The sequence below is a fragment of the Dendropsophus ebraccatus genome, chromosome 5, assembly GCF_027789765.1.
Source record: "Dendropsophus ebraccatus isolate aDenEbr1 chromosome 5, aDenEbr1.pat, whole genome shotgun sequence".
NCBI classification, from domain to species: domain Eukaryota; kingdom Metazoa; phylum Chordata; class Amphibia; order Anura; family Hylidae; genus Dendropsophus; species Dendropsophus ebraccatus.
Genome location: NC_091458.1, coordinates 156,135,839 through 156,157,083, shown reverse-complemented (window position 1 = coordinate 156,157,083; position 21,245 = coordinate 156,135,839). Strand labels below are relative to the sequence as shown.

Below are 21,245 nucleotides of genomic sequence, written 5' to 3'. Positions count from 1 at the left end.
GATGGCTTTTAAAAAATTAAAACCTTTTAAAAAAAAGTAATGTTTCTTAAAATCGCTCTATTCCTAGCCTTATAGCGCTTTTATCCTTTGGTCTATGAGACTGTGTGAGGTGTTTGCGCCATGATGTGATCTTTCTATCGGTACCTTGATTGCGCATATGCGACTTTTTGATCGCTTTTTATTACATTTTTTCTGGATTTGATGTAACCAAAAATGCGCAATTTTGCACTTTGGAATTTTTTTGCGCTTACGCCGTTTACAGTGAGAGGTCAGGAGTTAAATAAATTAAGAGTTCGGGAGATTACGCACGCGGCAATACCAAATATGTTTGGGGGGTTTTTATCAATAAAAAAACTTTTTTTTACACACTTACTAGAAGTCCCCCTGGGGTTAGGGCTATTCCCCCTGGGGTTAGGGTTATTCCTTCCCTGGGGTTAGGGTTATTCCCCCCTGTGGTTAGGATTATTCCCCCCTGTGGTTAGGGTTATTCCCCCCCTGTGGTTAGGGTTATTTCCCCTGGGGTAAGGATTATTCCCCCCTGGGGTTAAGGTTATTCACCCCCTGTGGTTGGGGTTATTCCCCCTGGGGTTAGGGTTATTCCCCCTGGGGTTAGGGTTATTTCCCCTGGGGTTAGGATTATTCCCCCCTGGGGTTAGGGTTATTCCACCCTGTGGTTGGGGTTATTCCCCCTGGGGTTACGGTTATTCCCCCTGGGGTTAGGGTTATTCCCCCTGGGGTTAGGGTTTTTCCCCCTGGGGTTACGGTTATTTCCCCTGGGGTTACGGTTATTCCCCATGGGGGACTTCTAGTATAACTACTCTGATCTCTCATTGAGATCTATGCAGTATAGATATATTTTAAAAAGCAGCATTTTAAATGCAGCTGTCAACTTTGACAGCTGCATTTAAAAGGCTAATTAGTGGGCACAGCAATCGGACTGTGCCCGCTAATAGCCGCAGTCCCGGGTTGCAGATAGCACCTGGGAACGCAGCGGTTCAGAACGGGGTTGCCACACGACACCTCTCTTAACGCCCTCACCCGCATGAGGACGCACAGTTACACCCTCATGCGAGGAAGGGTTAACTGAGTGCAGGCCACCGGGACTTCTGTCACACATCTCTAACACACACACTGCCTGTGCTGGAAGAGAACCGCGCAGGAAGAGTGGCAGCTGCGGTTAGCTAGGCAGGGAGGAGTGACAGGCAGAGAGGCCCGTTACTGACCTCTCTCCCTTTCAATCATCCCCTCCAAGCGCGCTGACAGGCAGAGAGCAGTGACTACATATGGGTGGGGGAGCCGCCCAGATTACTATAAAGCCTCTTGAGAATCATCCATATGGTCACTGATGAACTTCAAACAGGCCTGGACATGTGCTGGTGTGAGCGGGGGGACCTTGCTGCCCTGCATTGTTTTTAATTCATGACTGTGTAATGTGTTACTAATGGTAATCTTTGAGACTGTGGTTCCCGCTTTCTTCAGGTCATTGACCAGGTCCTCCCCTGATTCCTGACCTTTTTCAGAATCATCCTAACCCCACAAAGCAAGATTTTGCATGAAGCTTCAAAAACAAGGAAGATGGGCAGTCATCTTTTCTTTCTTTCATTTTCTAATAATTTCACCAACAGTTGTTGCCATCTCACCAAGCTGTTGCCTATTGTCCTGTAGCCCATCGCAACCTTGTGCAGGTCTACAATTTTGTCCCTGATCTCCTAAGACAGCACTTTGGTCTTGACCATGGTGGATAGGTTGGTGTGTGATTGATTGATTGTTTGAGTGTGTGGACAGGTGTTGTCTATTCAGGTAACAAACAGGAGTTCAAACAGGAGCAGTTTTTACAGGTAATGAGGGCAGAGTAGGAGGAGCTTATTAAAGAAAGACTAACAGGTCTGTGAGAGCCAGAATTTTTGATTGGTAGGTGATCATTTAAATATTTCATGCAATAAAATGCAAAATAATTATTTAAAAATCATACAATCTGATTGTTTGGATTTTTAAAAATAAATTATATTATTTAATATTCTGAACATTCTAGTTACAAATGAAGCTTTTACATACTGTAGTTGGTCAGATATACTGATGTTTTTGAGCCTAGACCTCGTGTGCTTAAAATGTGCTGAAATTTGACACAGTGTTTTAATGTGCTCATTCATACAGTTTTTTTTATGCTTCTTGGGTGTTTCATATTTTCTAAGTGGATAACATTTTCAGGACATGTTTTAAAGGGGTTATCCAGCGCTACAAAAACATGGCCACTTGCTTTCAGAAACAACACAACTCTTGTCTCCAGTTCAGGTGCGGTTTGCAATTTAGCTCCATTCACTTCAATGAAACTGAGCAGCAAAACCCCACCCAAGCTGGAGACAAGAGTGGGGCTGTCTCTGGAAGAAAGTGGCCATGTTTTTGTAGCGCTGGATAACCCCTTTAAAGCCACATACAAATCCCTCCCCTTACTCAATGTGATACGGATTGCAATTTACCTTTTAATTGCATTCTACATATGGCCACTAGATGGCAGTATACACCTGTTCTATGAAGCACATGGACCTATGCTTCTGTATTTGCCAGTAAACTGGTTGCAAATTGTAGTTAGAAAATTAGGAAAAAGTGTTGTTTTTTTTTTTTTTTTGCCAGATCCTATGTGTAGGTGTTCTAACCATATTATTGTCAATTTAAAAAGAAAAAGCAGTGAAGCCTCCATTATTTATACTTCACTATAAGCAGCACCTCTAAATGATAGAAAAAAAGTCTGAAATGAAGCTTCTGGCAGAGTTTCTGTTGCCGTTTTTTAAAGCGAACCGGCGTGTGGATACTTCACCAGAAACAGCGTGTGTGGCTCCAATCGAACGACCCTCAGAGAGAGCGTCTGATGGGTGGGCGTATGATTTCTGGGTCCCTTACCTATCATGAGAATGGAGATGCTGTCAGACATTGATGCTACTGCCCCATTCAGCCAAAGCAAAGTGTTGTACTCATCTGTGCACAGTCATTGGTAAAACTTCTCTATGGAATCTAAATAAGATTTTACTTTATTTCTAAGATATTTTGTAACCCCTTCACATCAACCATATGGCTATACAGTGGTGCCTTGGATTACGATCATGTGGATTCGCTTGTAATCCAAATCCACTCTTAAAGAGTCACTGTCGTATTTTTTTGTTGTTGCAGAAATCAATAGTCCAGGCGATTTTAAGAAACTTTGTAATTGGGTTTATAAGCCAAATATGCCATTATCTGCATTCAAAAAGCCTTTTCCCAGGTCCCCCCTCCTCTTTTTCATCCACTGCAAACAATCAGGAAATTGTGACTTGTTGCATTAGACATACCCAGTCTGTTCTAGGGAGAGGGGAGGAGGGAGTTAGCAGACAGCAGAGAGCTGAGAACAAAGGGATTACAGGCAGAGCTGGGTGACAGCTGTAATCAGAGGTCAGAAAGGTCAGTGGTGACTGTCAGAGGAGCTAAAGGGTGAGGTATTTGTAGATTAACTCTTTGTTGTCCTGTTTTGGTCTTTTATTTAGCTCTCTCCATAGGAGAACAATGAAGACAGGGGGGAGAGCTGCAAACTGCTTTTTCATGATAAAAATGCATTTTTCAGCTAATAAACCCAATTACAAAGTTTTATTTTAAATCGCCTGGACTATTGATTTCTGCAAAAAAAAAAATTCACGACAGTGACACTTTAACCCTTTAAGGATGGGGCCAATTTTCGTTTTTGCGTTTTCAGTTTTTCCTCCTTGTGTTTAAAAGGCCATAGCACTTGCATTTTTCCACCTAGAAACCCACATGAGCCCTTATTTTTTGCATCACTAATTGTACTTTGCAATGACAGGCTGAATTTTTGCATAAAGGACACTGCGAAACCAGAATTCAAAAATTTACCAAAAACTCAAAGTGTGGTGAAATTGAAAAAAAAACAAAAAAAACGCATTTCTTTTATTTGGGGGGAATGTGTTTTTACGCCATTCGCCCTGGGGTAAAACTGACTTGTTATGCATGTTCCTCAAGTTGTTACGATTACAATGATATGTAACATGTATAACTTTTATTGTATCTGATGGCCTGTAAAAAATTCAAACCATTGTTAACAAATATACGTTCATTAAAATCGCTCCATTCCCGGCTTATAGCGCTTTTATCCTTTGGTCTATGGGGCTGTGTGAGGTGTCATTTTTTGCACCATGATGTTTTTTTCTATCGGTACCTTGATTGCGCATATACGACTATTTGATCGCTTTTTATTAAATTTTTTCTGGATTTGATGCGACCAAAAATGCGCAATTTTGCATTTTGGGATTTTTTTGCGCTGACGCCGTTTACCGTGCGAGATCGGGAATGTGATTAATTAGTAGTTCGGGCGATCACGCACGTGGCGATACCAAACATGTTTATCTATTTATTTACTTTTATTTAAAACCTGGGAAAAGGGGGGTGATTCAGAATTTTATTAGGGAAGGGGGCTTTTTACTAATAACAATACTTTTTTTTTTTACACACTTACTAGAAGTCCCCCTGGGGTTAGGGTTATTCCCCCCTGGGGTTAGGGTTATTCCCCCCTGGGGTTAGGGTTATTCCCCCTGGGGTTAGGTTTATTCCCCCCTGGGGTTAGGGTTATTCCCCTTGGGGTTAGGGTTATTTCTCCCTGGGGTTAGGGTTATTCCCTCTGGGGGACTTCTAGTATATACACTTTGATCTCTCATTGAGATCTTTGCTGTATAGTTATACAGCGAAGATCAATGAGATCGGCACTCGTTTGCTTTCGGCTGCTGCAGCCGAAAACAAACGAGTGCCGAGCCGGGCACGGCGCCATCTTGGAGCGGTCCCCGGCTGGCAGCAGTAATGGAGATCGCTTGTCCCGGAGCAGCGATCTCCCCCACTTGACACCAGGGAAGTGCTGCATCCGGTAATCGGATGCAGCTGTCATGTTTGACAGCTGCATATGATTACTGTATTAGCGGGCACTGCGATAGGACCGTGCCCGCTAATACCCGCGGTCCCGGGCTACAAGCGCCACCCAGGACTGCGGCAGTTCAGAGCGGGGTCGCCGCGCGGCACTGCTCTGAACACCACTTACGGGCGCATGACGTACCGGTACGTCATGCGTCCTTAAGAGGTTAAACCCAAAAAAATTTTTCATAAGAAATCATTGAAATGTAGACGATTGGTTCCACACCCCCAAAATAATGATTTTTTATTTTGAATAACATGTAAAACAGATGAAACAAACATTCAGAAACAGCATAATCTGTGATATTATAAGTTACTGTAGAGTATAGCTTTCAGAATGTGGAGTATAATGTATAGTAACTGGATAACCCTGATAACACAGCAGCTGGATATGTGATATATAAGTTACTGTACAGTATAGCAATCAGCATGTGGTGTATAATGTATAGTAACTGTATAACCCTGATAGCACAGCAGCTGGATATGTGATATATAAGTTACTGTACAGTATAGCAGCATGTGGTGTATAATGTATAGTAACTGTATAACCCTGATAACACAGCAGCTGGATATGTGATATATAAGTTACTGTACAGTATAGCAGCATGTGGAGTATAATGTATAGTAACTGTATAACCCTGATAACACAGCAGCTGGATATGTGATATATGTTACTGTACAGTATAGCAATCAGCATGTGGTCTATAATGTATAGTAACTGTATAACCCTGATAACACTGCAGCTGGATATGTGATATATAAGTTACTGTACAGTATAGCAATCAGCATGTGGAGTATAATGTATAGTAACTGTATAACCCTGATAACACAGCAGCTGGATATGGGATATATAAGTTACTGTACAGTATAGCAGCATGTGGAGTATAATGTATAGTAACTGTATAACCCTGATAACACAGCAGCTGGATATGTGATATATGTTACTGTACAGTAAAGCAATCAGCATGTGGAGTATAATGTATAGTAACTGTATAACCCTGATAACACAGCAGCTGGATATGGGATATATAAGTTACTGTACAGTATAGCAATCAGCATGTGGAGTATAATGTATAGTAACTGTATAACCCTGATAACACAGCAGCTGGATATGTGATATATAAGTTACTGTACAGTATAGCAGCATGTGGTGTATAATGTATAGTAACTGTATAACCCTGATAACACAGCAGCTGGATATGTGATATATAAGTTACTGTACAGTATAGCAATCATGTGGAGTATAATGTATAGTAACTGTATAACCCTGATAACACAGCAGCTGGATATGTGATATATAAGTTACTGTACAGTATAGCAGCATGTGGTGTATAATGTATAGTAACTGTATAACCCTGATAACACTGCAGCTGGATATGTGATATATAAGTTACTGTACAGTATAGCAGCATGTGGTGTATAATGTATAGTAACTGTCAGGAACCGGTGACACCAGACACACACAGACAGTGCACCCTAAGCTCAGCCCCGCCCACTGTCCTCTACCTACTTGCCCCCCTAGGCTAAACCCCAGGGCAGCAACTGGGCGTCGGTCCCTGCACTGGCTAGGTGGGACACAAAGACAAGACAAACAGACAGACAAAACACAATAAAGAATGGTCAGGAATCCGGGTCACAACAGTCTGGCAGCGCAGTACAAAAACACAATCCAAGAAGCAAGGTCAATAAACAGGCAATATGGTCAGGGCAGGCAGCTAGCAGGGATGGTCAGAAATACAAAAGAGTCAGAATAAACAGAGCAGGAGAAACAGAACCAGGCAGAGACAAGCTCAATATCCAGCAGTGAGAGGCAGGCTGGCAGACACTATATAGGAGACCAGAGGTCCAGTGCAGGAGCTGATTGGACCAGACCCCTGATCTCCTCAGAACACCTGGGGCAAGAGCAACCTGACTGGCAGAGAGAACAGTCAATCAGACTAGCTAACCAGCATCATAGTTAACTCCGGAGTGGCCAGGAGTATCTCAGGCAAAGCAGGTGTGGCTGAACAAACATAGAAGGAAATAGAGCAGTGTTCAGACAAGGTTCAGGACACTGCACAAACATACAAAAACACTGAATATCAGCGCCATCTCAGGCGCGCAGCACGAGCCAAGGGGCGCACGGAGTTCGGTACAGGCACATTCATGACAGTAACTGTATAACCCTGATAACACAGCAGCTGGATATGTGATATATAAGTTACTGTACAGTATAGCAGCATGTGGTATATAATGTATAGTAACTGTATAACCCTGATAACACAGCAGCTGGATATGTGATATATGTTACTGTACAGTATAGCAATCAGCATGTGGTATATAATGTATAGTAACTGTATAACCCTGATAACACAGCAGCTGGATATGTGATATATGTTACTGTACAGTATAGCAATCAGCATGTGGTGTATAATATATAGTAACTGTATAACCCTGATAACACAGCAGCTGGATATGTGATATATAAGTTACTGTACAGTGTAGCAGCATGTGGTGTATAATGTATAGTAACTGTATAACCCTGATAACACAGCAGCTGGATATGTGATATATAAGTTACTGTACAGTATAGCAATCAGCATGTGGTGTATAATGTATAGTAACTGTATAACCCTGATAACACAGCAGCTGGATATGTGATATATAAGTTACTGTACAGTATAGCAGCATGTGATATATAATGTATAGTAACTGTATAACCCTGATAACACAGCAGCTGGATATGTGATATAAAAGTTACTGTATAGTATAGTAATCAGCATGTGGAGTATAATGTATAGTAACTGTATAACCCTGATAACACAGCAGCAGCTGGATATGTAATATATAAGTTACTGTCCAGTATAGCAATCAGCATGTGGTGTATAATGTGTAGTAACTGTATAAACCTCAAAAAACAGCATCAGCTTGTCAGAAGTCTGTGTGGTCACATGACAGCAATGGGGAAGGGGTGTGTGTTCAGCATGGACCAATCAGGAAGTGAGAATCACAGAGCTGGGCAGGAGGATAGTGACAGCAACTTTATATACAGCAGTGTGAACGGCTGAGTGTAAATGCAGGCAGATTATAGCAGCAGTGTGTATAGCTGAGTGTAAATGCATGCAGATTATAGCAGCAGTGTGTATAGCTAAGTGTAAGTGCAGGTAGATTATAGCAGCAGTGTTCATAGCTGAATGTGAGTGCAGGTACATTATAGTAGCAGTGTGTATAGCTGAGTGTGAGTGCAGGCACATTATAGCAGGAATGGAGAGGATGGGAAACACAAGGGCTAACAGAGACTGCAGGGGGCAGGAATGAGCAGGGCAGATGTGGGCACAGTATAGCAGCGCTCTCTGCCACGGGAGAGAGGGGTTACAGCTAGGGAGAGATTACCTCCACAGTCCGGTCCCCTGATGTAAGCCCCAGCCTAAAGTGGATCTGCTATGATTTGGAAGGTGAGGGAGACTTCCTGGGTCAGAGTACAGTACTGTAGACCCCGCTATGCATAACATGCCCCTCCCCCACTTTTCCTCCCACCCAGTACAGGGAGCTCTTAAACCAAAGCAATGGTTTTAAACCAAGTTACAATTTTGTAAAAAAGGCATAAGGCATAAGGACAGGCAGAAGTGATCATCACACTGCTGCCTGCTAATAACCTCTTATATGCCTCACAGACAGAGGAATAATGCTTTCCTCCGTCCTGTCAGATTGGAGATCTGCTCCTAGAGTCTGCCTTAGGCAGATTCTAGATGCAGAGAGACGATCTTTTACTGATCAATGCTATGCAATTGCATAGCATTGATCAGTAAAAGCAATCTAATGATGCTTGTAAATAGTCCCCTAGGAGGAATTAAGTGTGAAAAATTTAACAAAACCCCATCCCCCAATTAGGGTTGATATCATCCCCTATAAAATATGTGCAAAAAAGAAAATAAACATTTGGTATTATAGCGTGCGGAATTGTCTGATCTATTAAAATACAATAATTTTGTCCTACCTACCCGGTGAATAGTATAAATAAAAGTGGGAAAAGGAACAGGATTGCTGATTTTTTTTAATCATATATCAGAGAAAAATTTATAAAAAGTGACCAAAAATTTCCATCTACACCAATAAATGGCGCACAAAATAAGCCCCCCGACCAGCCCTATAGATGAATAAAATAATCCAGTCTAGTTAAAATACAAACTAAAGTCTGCTAGCAGTGCAAAATGACAATATACAGCATATACCGTGTTTCCCCCGAAAATGAGACAGTGTCTTATATTAATTTTTGCTCCCAAAGATGCGCTAGGTCTTATTTTCAGGGGATGTCTTCTTTTTCCGTGAAGAAGAATTCACACTTATTGTTGAACAATTAAAAAGGAAGATTTATTTTATGTAGCTATATATTATAGTCAAAGCAATATAGTCATACGGCACTACCGGAGGGAGGGAAAAACCGCACTGTGTGGACACGTTCTTGGTCCCGGTACAGCTGGTGGTGCTCAATCGATCCAAACAATCTTCACATAGTACTGTCCATATAGACCAGAATATCGAGGCACTCACCACAGCTTCTTGACAAATTGGCTTGCTTTATTCACAAAAACACAGATACATGGATGCAGACAGGTGAACGGGCGACAGCCTGTTTCACGTGCTTAGCTCGCACGCTTCCTCTCGGCCCTGACGTCACTACGTCACACAGTCCTTTTAAAGGCATGCTAATTGCTACATAAATACACACGCCTAAAAATACACATAGAATTATTTAAAAGAACATAGAACGTTACAAATCTTACAGTAGTGATACCAATTAATAATAACCATGTAAATCGGAACAGTCATTTAGACCAAGTAGTCCAAGTGCTTCCGTCTTTAAGATAAGCTCTGTTTCCTTTTTAATCAGCCTGTTATCTCTGCCGCCTCCTGCTGGAGAGTTCTTAACTTGTAACAATCCCATAAAGCGCAATGCAGACGGGTTACCGTTATGTGCTACGCGCATGTGAGAGATCACTCTCGGACAGCTTTTACCTGTTCTCAAAGAGCGTGTATGTTCAGCAAAACGTTGATACAGTGGGCGTGTGGTCTTCCCAATATAATAAAAGCCGCAACTGCATAGGAGTGCATAGACCACAAATGCAGATCGGCAAGTAATGAAATCGCGTATCTGCCAAGTAAGACCACCTAGACGCACTGTATTACTCTCGTTAGGCTGACCGCAAAAATTACAGTGACCACATCTGTGGTTTCCTTCTAACTTTTTTTGGCCCAACCATGTATTTTTATTTTTTACCTCAAGTGAATTCTTAAACCGTCCCTGAACTAATTCATCACGAATATTCTTACATCTTTTGAACGCCAATAGGGGTTTACTTTTCATATATTCCTGTAACGACTCCTCCCCCTCCAGTAGATTCCAATATTTATATATTATAGATCTCACCTTTTTATCCATCGGACTGTGTCTAAAGGAGAAAACAAATCTATCCAATTTACCTCTATTATTCTTTCTCCGATAAACGAGCTGAGAACGCTCCAATGTCCCTGCTCTAGCTTTATCAATAACCTCTTTGGGATACCCGCGATCCAATATCCTTTTACTAAGGTCATTGGCTTGTTGTTCATACAGTTCTTCACAATTATTAATCCTGCGGAGGCGTACAAATCTTCCATAAGGTACTGACTGTTTTACATGATGGGGGTGATAACTTTTATAATTTAGCAACATATTTGTGGCTGTGCTTTTACGGTAACCACTTACTTTTAGCTCTCCCTGTTGGAGTTCCAAGTGTACATCTAAGAAATCAAGTTGTTTATTACCATAGATAGCTGTAAATGACATATTATATGTGTTGATGTTAATATATTGTACAAACTGGTTGAATTCATCTTCTGAGCCCGCCCACACTAACAGTACGTCGTCTATATATCTTAAGTAAAAAGCTATCTTGGATATAAAAGGATTCTGTACATTAAAAATAATTTCATCTTCCAGTTCAGCTAGGTATAAGTTAGCAAAAGTAGGTGCTACTGGCGTCCCCATCGCGGTCCCAGCTCGCTGACCATACCATTGGTCAGCGAACTGGAACACGTTGTGATGGAGGACGAACCCCAGGAGCTCACAAATGAACCCCACAAATTGAATATTGGATCGCGGGTATCCCAAAGAGGTTATTGATAAAGCTAGAGCAGGGACATTGGAGCGTTCTCATCGGAGAAAGAATAATAGAGGTAAATTGGATAGATTTGTTTTCTTCTTTAGACACAGTCCGATGGATAAAAAGGTGAGATCTATAATATATAAATATTGGAATGTACTGGAGGGGGAGGAGTCGTTACAGGAATATATGAAAAGTAAACCCCTATTGGCGTTCAAAAGATGTAAGAATATTCGTGATGAATTAGTTCAGGGACGGTTTAAGAATTCACTTGAGGTAAAAAATAAAAATACATGGTTGGGCCAAAAAAAGTTAGAAGGAAACCACAGATGTGGTCACTGTAATTTTTGCGGTCAGCTGAACGAGAGTAATACAGTGTGTCTTGGGGGTCTTACTTGGCAGATACGCGATTTCATTACTTGCCGATCTGCATTTGTGGTCTATGCACTCCTATGCAGTTGCGGGAAGACCACACGCCCGCTGTATCAACGTTTTGCTGAACATACACGCTCTTTGAGAACAGGTAAAGGCTGTCCGAGAGTGATTTCTCACATGCGCGTAGCACATAACGGTAACCTGTCTGCATTGCACCTTATGGGATTGTTACAAGTTAAGAACTCTCCAGCTGGAGGCGGCAGAGATAACAGGCTGATTAAAAAGGAAACAGAGCTTATCTTAAAGACGGAAGCACTTGGACTACTTGGTCTAAATGACCGTTCCGATTTACATGGTTATTATTAATTGGTATCACTACTGTAAGATTTGTAACGTTCTATGTTCTTTTAAATTATTCTATGTGTATTTTTAAACGTTTGTATTTATGTAGCAATTAGTATGCCTTTAAAAGGACTGTGTAACGTAGTGACGTCAGGGCCGAGAGGAAGCGTGCGAGCTAAGCACGTGAAACAGGCTGTCGCCCGTTCACCTGTCTGCATCCATGTATCTGTGTTTTTGTGAATAAAGCTAGCCAATTTGTCAAGAAGCTGTGGTGAGTGCCTCGATATTCTGGTCTATATGGACAGTACTATATATTATAGTAGTTGTCATCACAAACCAACATAACCAGAATAGTGTCCCAGGAACTGGGGATAATGACAGGCAGCTATAATCACGCAGCTATCGCTTAAAGGGACTCTGTCACTAGGTTTATCATACCTTAAATGTGGGCAGAATAAACTAGTGACAGAAATGCTGAACAGATTGGTGTATTACTTGTATAATTCTGTTCAGCCGTTCTCCTAATATGCAGGAGAATAGGATTCTTGCCACACCCCTCCTCCCACCCTCCCGCTGCTGATTGACAGGTTACTGCCTACACACAGCATGGATAGATAACTGCCAATCAGCAGCTGGTGGGTGGAGTTTTCTACTTCTCATGAATATCCTGGACTACTGGGCTCATGCACATAATGGAGAGGACTACTTATTGCCCATGTTATTCAGGAGGAGATCTCTGAATCGGCAGCATAGAACAATGTAAGTGATACATCATTCTGTTCAGCTTCACTGTCACTAGTTTATGCTACCCTAAGATAGGACACCATAACCCTACTGACAGAGTCTCTATTAACACCACAATCTATAGCGATTGCGGCGTTTAAGGAAGTCAGTGACTAGATAAGTACCACTTTTCCAGACAAGCGGAGGTATAATACTTACCTCCTTCCTGTCGGATTTATGATCTTCCTATAAAGTCTGCCTGAGGGCAGACTATCTGCAGATTGCTGATAATACTGATCAATGCTATGTAATGGCATAGCATTGATCAGTATATACAATCTAATAATTGTATATATATGTCCCCTAGGGGGACTTCTAAAGTGTAAAAAAAAAAAAAAACTCTCCATTTTACAAATAAAAAATGTAAAAAAAGAAAAGAAAAAACCCAAACAGAACATTATATATCGTATCGTATCGCGTGGAATTGTCCAGTCTATTAAACAATTTTGTTCCCACAAGGTGAACAGCCTAAGTGAAAAGGGAGAAAAAAACACCAAGATTGCTGATTTTTAAAAATTATATATTAGAAGAACTTTATAAAGAGCGATCAATAATTACCCTTTACATCAATATGATACAACCCGTACCATTGTAAGTAAAGCTATTTCTTATGATTTGAAGGGTTTTCATCTGAAATAATTGTGTTGGCTATAAGAATTTTTTGAAATACTTGCATTGCTGAAAATTAGATATTTTGGGAAGATTCTTACTGGTATTGTAGTCATAGCAACTATTATATGTGAATAGTTCTTAAATTGAATCTGTCTCCAGGAAATTCAGTACCAAAAAGCAATGTTACATAGGTCTAAGGGAAAGCATACACAGGTTACGGGATCTTACTAAAATGTGCTAAAAATTTTTTTTCATGATGCAATAAAGAGTCAAAGAGGCGTGGCCCACGGAAATCAGAGCTAAAGTGCCTGAGCCATTCTTTTTTGGGACTTCAGTATAGCATAAGGCCTCATTTACACGTTTAGCAATTTATCCATATGGGGACACTCCAGATGGGGACACTGGGAGGCCTAACTCTAGATGGGGACACTGGGGGCGGGGGCCTAACTCCAGATAGGGACGCAGGGTCGGGGCTTAACTTTAAATGGTAAAACAGGATGAAGGGGCCTAACTCCAGATGGGGACACTTGGGGGGGAGCTAACCCGAGACGTGGACACGGGGGCCTAACTCCAGATGGGGACACTTTTGGGGAGGGGGCCTAACTCCAGATGGGGACACTTGGGGGCAGGGGGAGGGGGCCTAACTCCAGATGGGGACAATGGGGTGGAGGGGGGCTTACTACAGATGGGGACACTGTGGGGGAGGGGGCCTACCTCCAGATGGGGACACTAGGGGGCCTAACTCCAGATGGGGAAACGGGGGGGGGGGTGTTAACCACAGAAGGGTGCATGAGGCAGATCAATAGAACTGAGCTGCTTTTGGCTCCAATTAGCTGATTGGCAGGGGTAACTGACTGATAATTGCACGTTACCAATGTAATATCGATCGTCTATCCTAAGAACAAACCATTTATTTTGTAGTTCCTTAGAACCTCTTTAAAAGCTCCTTTTTATTGTGACAGATTCCCTCTAGTGACTCTTATTAATAATTACCCGTCATTTATATTCTACCTGTTTGATAATGTTGCCAAAAATATTTTAGCTTCCATGTTTTCCACTGAGTGTTTTCTGTCTTCATCCCTATGGGGCTGTAAATCATTACAGTATCTGACATCAGTGATTGTTGCTGTTGTTCTGCTACAATATACTGAAAAGTATCTAATCCTAAAGAGGTGAAAGTGTGAGGCGTAATTATGGGGATCAGGGGAAGGTGTTAGAGTCATCTAGAATTACCAAATTAAAGGGGTTCTCCAGCGTCAGAAAAACATGGCCACTTTCTTCTAGGGACAGCACCACTCTTGTCTCCAGTTCACGTGTGGTTTGCAATTAAGCTCCATTCACTTCTATGGAACGGAGTTGCAAAAACTGCACTCAAACTGAAGACAAGAGTTGTGCTGTTACTGGAAGAAAGTTGTTTTTCCGAGGCTGGAGAACCCCCTTTAAGGATTTTTCAGGAACTAGTCATGTGGTGGTAAAACCGGATATGGTTGTATGCCATCAGACAGGATCCGTTTCTCTATTGAGTAAGGCCTCATTCACACATCAGTATATTTTTGAGAACCATATTTTGAGCATAAATTTGTCGTATCATCCGTTTTTTATGCGGGTCTATAAAAGTGTAAAGTAAAAAAGGAGAAATATTTAAAATCATGAGACTAGCTAGAATTGTTGATCCATATTTTTTTTGCAGATGTAACATTTTGCAACAATTTTAACAAATACGGATCCATACGGATTTCCATTGGTGTGTCCAGGTCACAATACATGTTTTTTTTCGTTTGCAGCACGGATCCGCAAAATTTGGAGATGTGTAAATAGGCACAGAGAAACCAGCTGGATATAAACCGGTCCGTCATCGCAGACACACAATTACAAACAAATTTTGAAGATGTGTGAAAAAGATGTGTGAAGATGTGGGGAAAAATAAAACTAGACAAGTTTTTTTAGAAACTTTTCTTTTTTCTAGAAAAAATAGACAAATACTTTTCTTTCAAATCAACTGATTGCAGAAAGTTTTTTAGATTTGTAATTTACTTCTATTTAAATACCTCCAGTCTTCCAGTACTTATAAGCTGCTTTATGTCCTGCAGGAAGTGGTGCATTCTTTCCAGTCTGACACAGTGCTCTCTGCTGCCCCTTCTGTCCATGTCAGGAACTGTCCAGACCAGCAGCAAATCCCCATAGAAAACCTCCCCTGCTCTGGACAGTTCCTGACATGGACAGAGGTGGCAGCAGAGAGCACTGTGTCAGACTGGAAAGAATGCACCACTTGCTGCAGGACATACAGCAGCTGATAAGTACTGGAAGACTGAAGATTTGTACACAGAAGTAAATTACAGTTCTGTGTAATTTTCTGACACTGGTTGAGTACCCCTTTAAGCTATACTTGAGTTTTATTGTGAAGTACAAGAAAATCTAACAATGGGTACACTTTAAAAACTGTTGGCAGATATTTTACATAGAAAAAAATTAAATCTGTGCCCTGTGGATTGGCTTTTACAGCTCTGATCTGTTCTTTAGTACATGTTCTGTAAGCTTTACCAAGACTTCCGCTCCTGGCATGCCCACTTAGTGCCTGAGAATGGATTGATATTTGAAAATGAATATGCCGAGCTGTGCGCACCAGCTGCCACATTACAACCTGTCTCAGCAATAATAAAACACACCTGTTTAAGTTTATATGCACGGGTGAAGATTGTTTATGTATCAAACAACTTTATCTTATGGTGCACAAAGATTTGTGGCTATTGTGGAACCCATTAGGCTTTTTCTATTCTTCTTCTTCTTTATGTTTTCTTTCGTCTCTCTCTCTCATCACATGTATGGAGGAGATATCTCACGCACATATTTCTTGATGGTTAAAATTAAATGTGGAAATTGGATCTTTCCAACACGCAAACACACAGGGAGAAATCAAAAAGTTATACACCCAAAGCAGAAATGGGTGAAAGGGCTCCTTCATTTTCGGTCTCAAACTATTGCACGGTAAACTGCATACCAGAATAAAAGTTCTTCAGGTGATAGGAACTGTTATCTTTTTTTTATTGCATTGATTATTCATGAAGAAGAGGGAGGAGGAAGGAGGGATGAGGCGGACGGAGTGCTGCACAAACGCTGAGCCACAACTCCTCTTTGACTCCATAATTTTTGGTCTCATACCATTGCACAGTAAACTGTATAGCAGAATAAAAGTTTTTCAGGCAGTAGGAAATGTTATTTTTTTTATTTAGATTTTTAGACTTTTAGAACATTGATTATTAATGAAGAAGAGGGAGGAGGAAGGAGGGATGAGGCGGACGGAGTGCGGCACAAACGCTGAGCCACAACTCCTCTTTGACTCCATAATTTTTGGTCTCATACCATTGCACAGTAAACTGTATAGCAGAATAAAAGTTCTTCAGGCAGTAGGAAATGTTATTTTTTTTATTTAGATTTTTAGACTTTTAGAACATTGATTATTAATGAAGAAGAGGGAGGAGGAAGGAGGGATGAGGCAGACGGAGTGTGGCACAAATGCTGAGCCACGACTCCTATTTGACTCCATAATTTTCGGTCTCATACCATTGCACAGTAAGCTGTATACCAGAATAAAAGTTCTTCAGGTGGTTGGAAATGTTATCTTTTTTATTGAGATGTTTAGAGTTTTAGAGCATTGATTATTCATGAAGAAGAGGGAGGAGGAAAGAGGGATGAGGCGGACGGAGTGTGGCACAAACGGTGAGCCACAACTCCACTTTGACTCCATAATTTTCTGTCTCATTGCACAATAAACTGTATAGCAGAATAAAAGTTCTTCAGGTGGTAGGAAGTGTTATCTTTTTTTTTATTAGAGAAGATTTTTTTGAGTTTTAGAGCATTGAATATTCATGAAGAGGAGGAAGGAGTAGTGAGGTGTTCCAGAGTGCAGCACATATGCTGCGCCACAACTCCTCTTGGACTGTTCATTACAGTAGAAGACCTGAGATTTTGCATAATCCACTGAACTGAGAAATTACTCACTCACTTAGCTAGGGCCTGGGTGCTGACAGATTCCCTTTAAGTTCTTCAGGTGATAGGAACTGTTATCTTTTTTTTATTGCATTGATTATTCATGAAGAAGAGGGAGGAGGAAGGAGGGATGAGGCGGACGGAGTGCTGCACAAACGCTGAGCCACAACTCCTCTTTGACTCCATAATTTTTGGTCTCATACCATTGCACAGTAAACTGTATAGCAGAATAAAAGTTTTTCAGGCAGTAGGAAATGTTATTTTTTTTATTTAGATTTTTAGACTTTTAGAACACTGATTATTAATGAAGAAGAGGGAGGAGGAAGGAGGGATGAGGCGGACGGAGTGCGGCACAAACGCTGAGCCACAACTCCTCTTTGACTCCATAATTTTTGGTCTCATACCATTGCACAATAAACTGTATAGCAGAATAAAAGTTCTTCAGGTGGTAGGAAGTGTTATCTGTTTTTTATTAGAGAAGATTTTTTAGAGTTTTAGAGCATTGAATATTCATGAAGAGGAGGAAGGAGTAGTGAGGTGTTCCAGAGTGCAGCACATATGCTGAGCCACAACTCCTCTTGGACTGTTCATTACAGTAGGAGACCTGAGATTTTGCATAATCCACTGAACTGAGAAATTACTCACTCACTTAGCTAGGGCCTGGGTGCTGACAGATTCCCTTTAAGTTAAAGGGGTACTCCGGTTATTTTTGGTGGGGTAATTTTTAGGGTATTGCCGGGGAAGGGGTGGAAATAGAGGCCGCCAGTCACTTAGCTCCCTGGTTCCAGCCCCGGGTCCCGGATCCTGCCGCCCCGTTCTCCCGTCCTGGTCTGAGCTGCAACTTGAGTGGGACGTCTCAAGGCAGCTCAGCCATTCAGCAGTCGTAGCGGAGTCCCGCCTCGGCCGCTGAATAGCTGAGCTGCCTTGAGACGTCACGTTGCAGCTCAGACCAGGAAGCGGCGGCCGGACGGGAGAATGGGGTGCCGCGATCCGTGACCTGGCGCTGGAACTAGGGAGGTAAGTGACCGGCGCCTTCTATATCCTCCCCCACCCCGGCCGTACACTGTACACTGAAAATAACCCCTGCCCGGAGTACCTCTTTAATCAGAGTTTCCATGCTTTTCACTGTGCCATATCACATGCCTTATCGTTTCCCTATGAACAGATTGTTCTACGTGACGACATTTGACAAACGACTTTTGTGTCTAGATGGTGGTGGCTATAATTGTGCTCTACTTCTGGCTGAACAAAGATCACGGGTCACACTACATCAGGCAGAAATCGTTGAACTAACTAAAGCCTTTAACTGATTTATAAGTTAAGGAGTGGTCCATAAATTACCACCACATTGGGCAGCGGCCACACCACGGAATAAGTTCACCCGATGTTAAGATGATATAGGACCTCTATTTTTATACATTACAGGTATCAACCGAAACTTCTCCGCCGACCCGATGACAAATCTCAGATTAATTCATTTAATGCTTTAATGCCTCTTTCCTTTAATCTGCACAATATTTATTATTAAGGACTAATTAATAAAAGGCAATTTCTTTCAAGCCTTTTGCACTGGACACATTATTCTTCATTGCTTCTTTTCCCTCTTCACTCAGACGAACAGCTAATTGACTTTTCCTGCTTGCGAGCTGAAGCTGCTTTGATTAATTTATCATTAATTTTTAATCAGTCTTTTACGATGACTATACTGAATTATTGTCTCCCTACCACATCCATCAGGGAAGCACTGCCACACTGCAGATCCCTATCTTTGAAGAACCACTGATCAAAGGCAAGGTTCCAAGGTCAACGCTATATTAAAATGCACTTGGCTCAATGGGGCATGGTGTGCGCCGTGGCACAAGGCGGTGAGGAAGTGACACCGATCCTGATTATTATTAGGTGCGCCAGACATTATGGTTAGAAATTCATTGCGAGTTGATGGAAACACTGATAACTCGATAAATAATTTGACATTGTTGTTAGATAAGGACGGTTTCCATTCAAGTTTAATGATTACGCAAACCTGGCACCGATACCCTTCCAATTCTCTAAGTATCTCTAGATCTAAATTTCTAATCTAAAATGGTGTAAAAAAAAAAAAAGAAAAAGAAGTTCGGCTTATTTGCGGAAGATAATAGTAAAGATTATGTGGAAGAAGAGGATAGGAAAAAGAGAGAGGATTTGTTTTTCTGAAGTAATAATTACATTTCGGTAATTAAAAAAACATTTGAAAGTTAACTCAGTGTTAAAGGGGTATTCCGCTCAAACGCATTACTGCAGTATTAGGCCATGTTCACATGGCGTAAGACACCGGCCTGTTACTATTAACCTCCCCTTCTTGTTCTTCTCATAGTTTTGTTTTCCTTGCATTTTGTTTCTGTCTTTTTCCTTTTAGCCTGACTAGCCTTGTGTTTTCCTTTTTGGCGCTGTATCTATATGGTTTGGGCTGCAGCGACCTCCTGACCTTACTATCCAGAGAGTTAAATGGCTGCTACAACAAATAAAAACGATACTTTATGTAATGTAAATGTATACAATTTCCGATATATTTTTGGTATCCATTCCGTGAAGTTTCCATGATCTTTGCATAGAGCCACCCTCCATTGTACAACCAATACGCATGAAGTCACTCAGAACCAAGTTCACTGCAGACGTGTAAAAGATAAATAAAAAAAACACTGCAAAATTTCCACTGTAGATGTCACTCCAGCACACTGTAATGAATAAAATCATCCTGTAAGATTTCTGCAACAGGAAAGGATTGCTACATATAGAAGAATTAGAGCATGCCTAACACCCACAGTGGAGTTTTTTTTGTGTTAGAGGGGTTATCCTGTGAATTTTTTTTCTTTCAAATCAACTGGAGTCAAAGTTATATAGATTTGTAATTTATATCAGTCTCCCAGTACTTATCAGCTGCTGTACATCCTGCAGGAAGTGGTGTATTCTCTCCAGTCTGACACACTGCTCTCTGCTGCCACCTCTGTCCATGTCAGGAACTGTCCAGAGCAGCAGCAAATCCCCATAGAAAATCTCTACTGCTCTCCAGACTAGAAAGAATACAGCACTTCCTGCTGGAATATACAATATATATATATATATATATATATATATATATATATTTTTTTTTTTTTTTGAGTACCCCTTTAAAGCCCCCATTCACTAACATATACTCTCTTCTGGAATTGCTCTGCAGATTCCGCAGCTGAGATTTCGGAGCAGTTATGCAACGTGAGAATCCACCTACAGTATACGGCTATGTGAAGTCTAGCCACTCTGTCAGATATGTGCGCACACGCTTTTAGCTTTCTGAATATGAGACCTTCATTATATCAGAACTTTTCCTTTGGATTTGATTATTTCCTTCTCTTTTATATATATAAAAATCTTTGAGTGTTTTCTATGTATTTGAAGTAGTTTAAAGTCAACATCCTGCAGCTCGGCAGATTTTAGAATCCAGAGATGCTGTGAACTCTTCACCCCATTTATTGCTGACCTGAGCTGGCGCGGTATAAAGTGTACTGTGACTCTCCGCCACCGAGGTCATAAATAGCTAAGTGAGTTCTGATTGATGTGGAAATCAAGGAATCTCCTTCCATCTGTAGCTTTCCCAGCTGCAGTCCCAAATCGAAGTATCTTGACTATTAAATAGAGATGAGAAGCCTCAAATTGTCAGAACATGTAGCACTCGGAATATTTCCTTCTAGAACTTTGACAGATACGGTGTTCTCGGACTGGAGTGGGAATATATCTATTAATGTTGTCAGGTGTCACTGGGACTTGCTTTGCATGCGAACTCTGGGAGGGGGGGTTCATTGTAAATTTGTCTTTTTTAAAGTTATGTTCTAGGTTTCAGAGGACATAAGGAGGAAAGGATATACAAAATAGTTCTCACACCTCTTGAGCAAAGAGATGTCCCTTCAAGTCAAGTCTCGCTCGGTCAGGGAGCCTTAGAACATTGACTGGGGATTTTATGCCAAGCCAAACAATCTCTCCAAAAGGTAAGATTTCCCATCTGCAGACAGCTGTTTCGGGTTTTTTGCCCCTCATCAGTGCAGAGCAGGGTGTTGGCTGGTTAGTGAG

At 41.3% G+C, this 21,245-nt stretch overlaps 1 long non-coding RNA gene across 1 annotated transcript in view; it reads left to right on the top strand.

Annotated features, from left to right (window-relative positions):
- The window catches only part of LOC138793927 (uncharacterized), a 34,917-nt gene extending 14,127 nt beyond the window's left edge, over window positions 1-20,790 (top strand). Inside the window, exon 3 of the long non-coding RNA XR_011363371.1 lies at window positions 20,359-20,790. This is a non-coding gene — a long non-coding RNA (uncharacterized lncRNA). The remainder of the gene's footprint in view (window positions 1-20,358) is intronic.
- The last annotated feature ends 455 nt before the right edge of the window (window positions 20,791-21,245 follow it).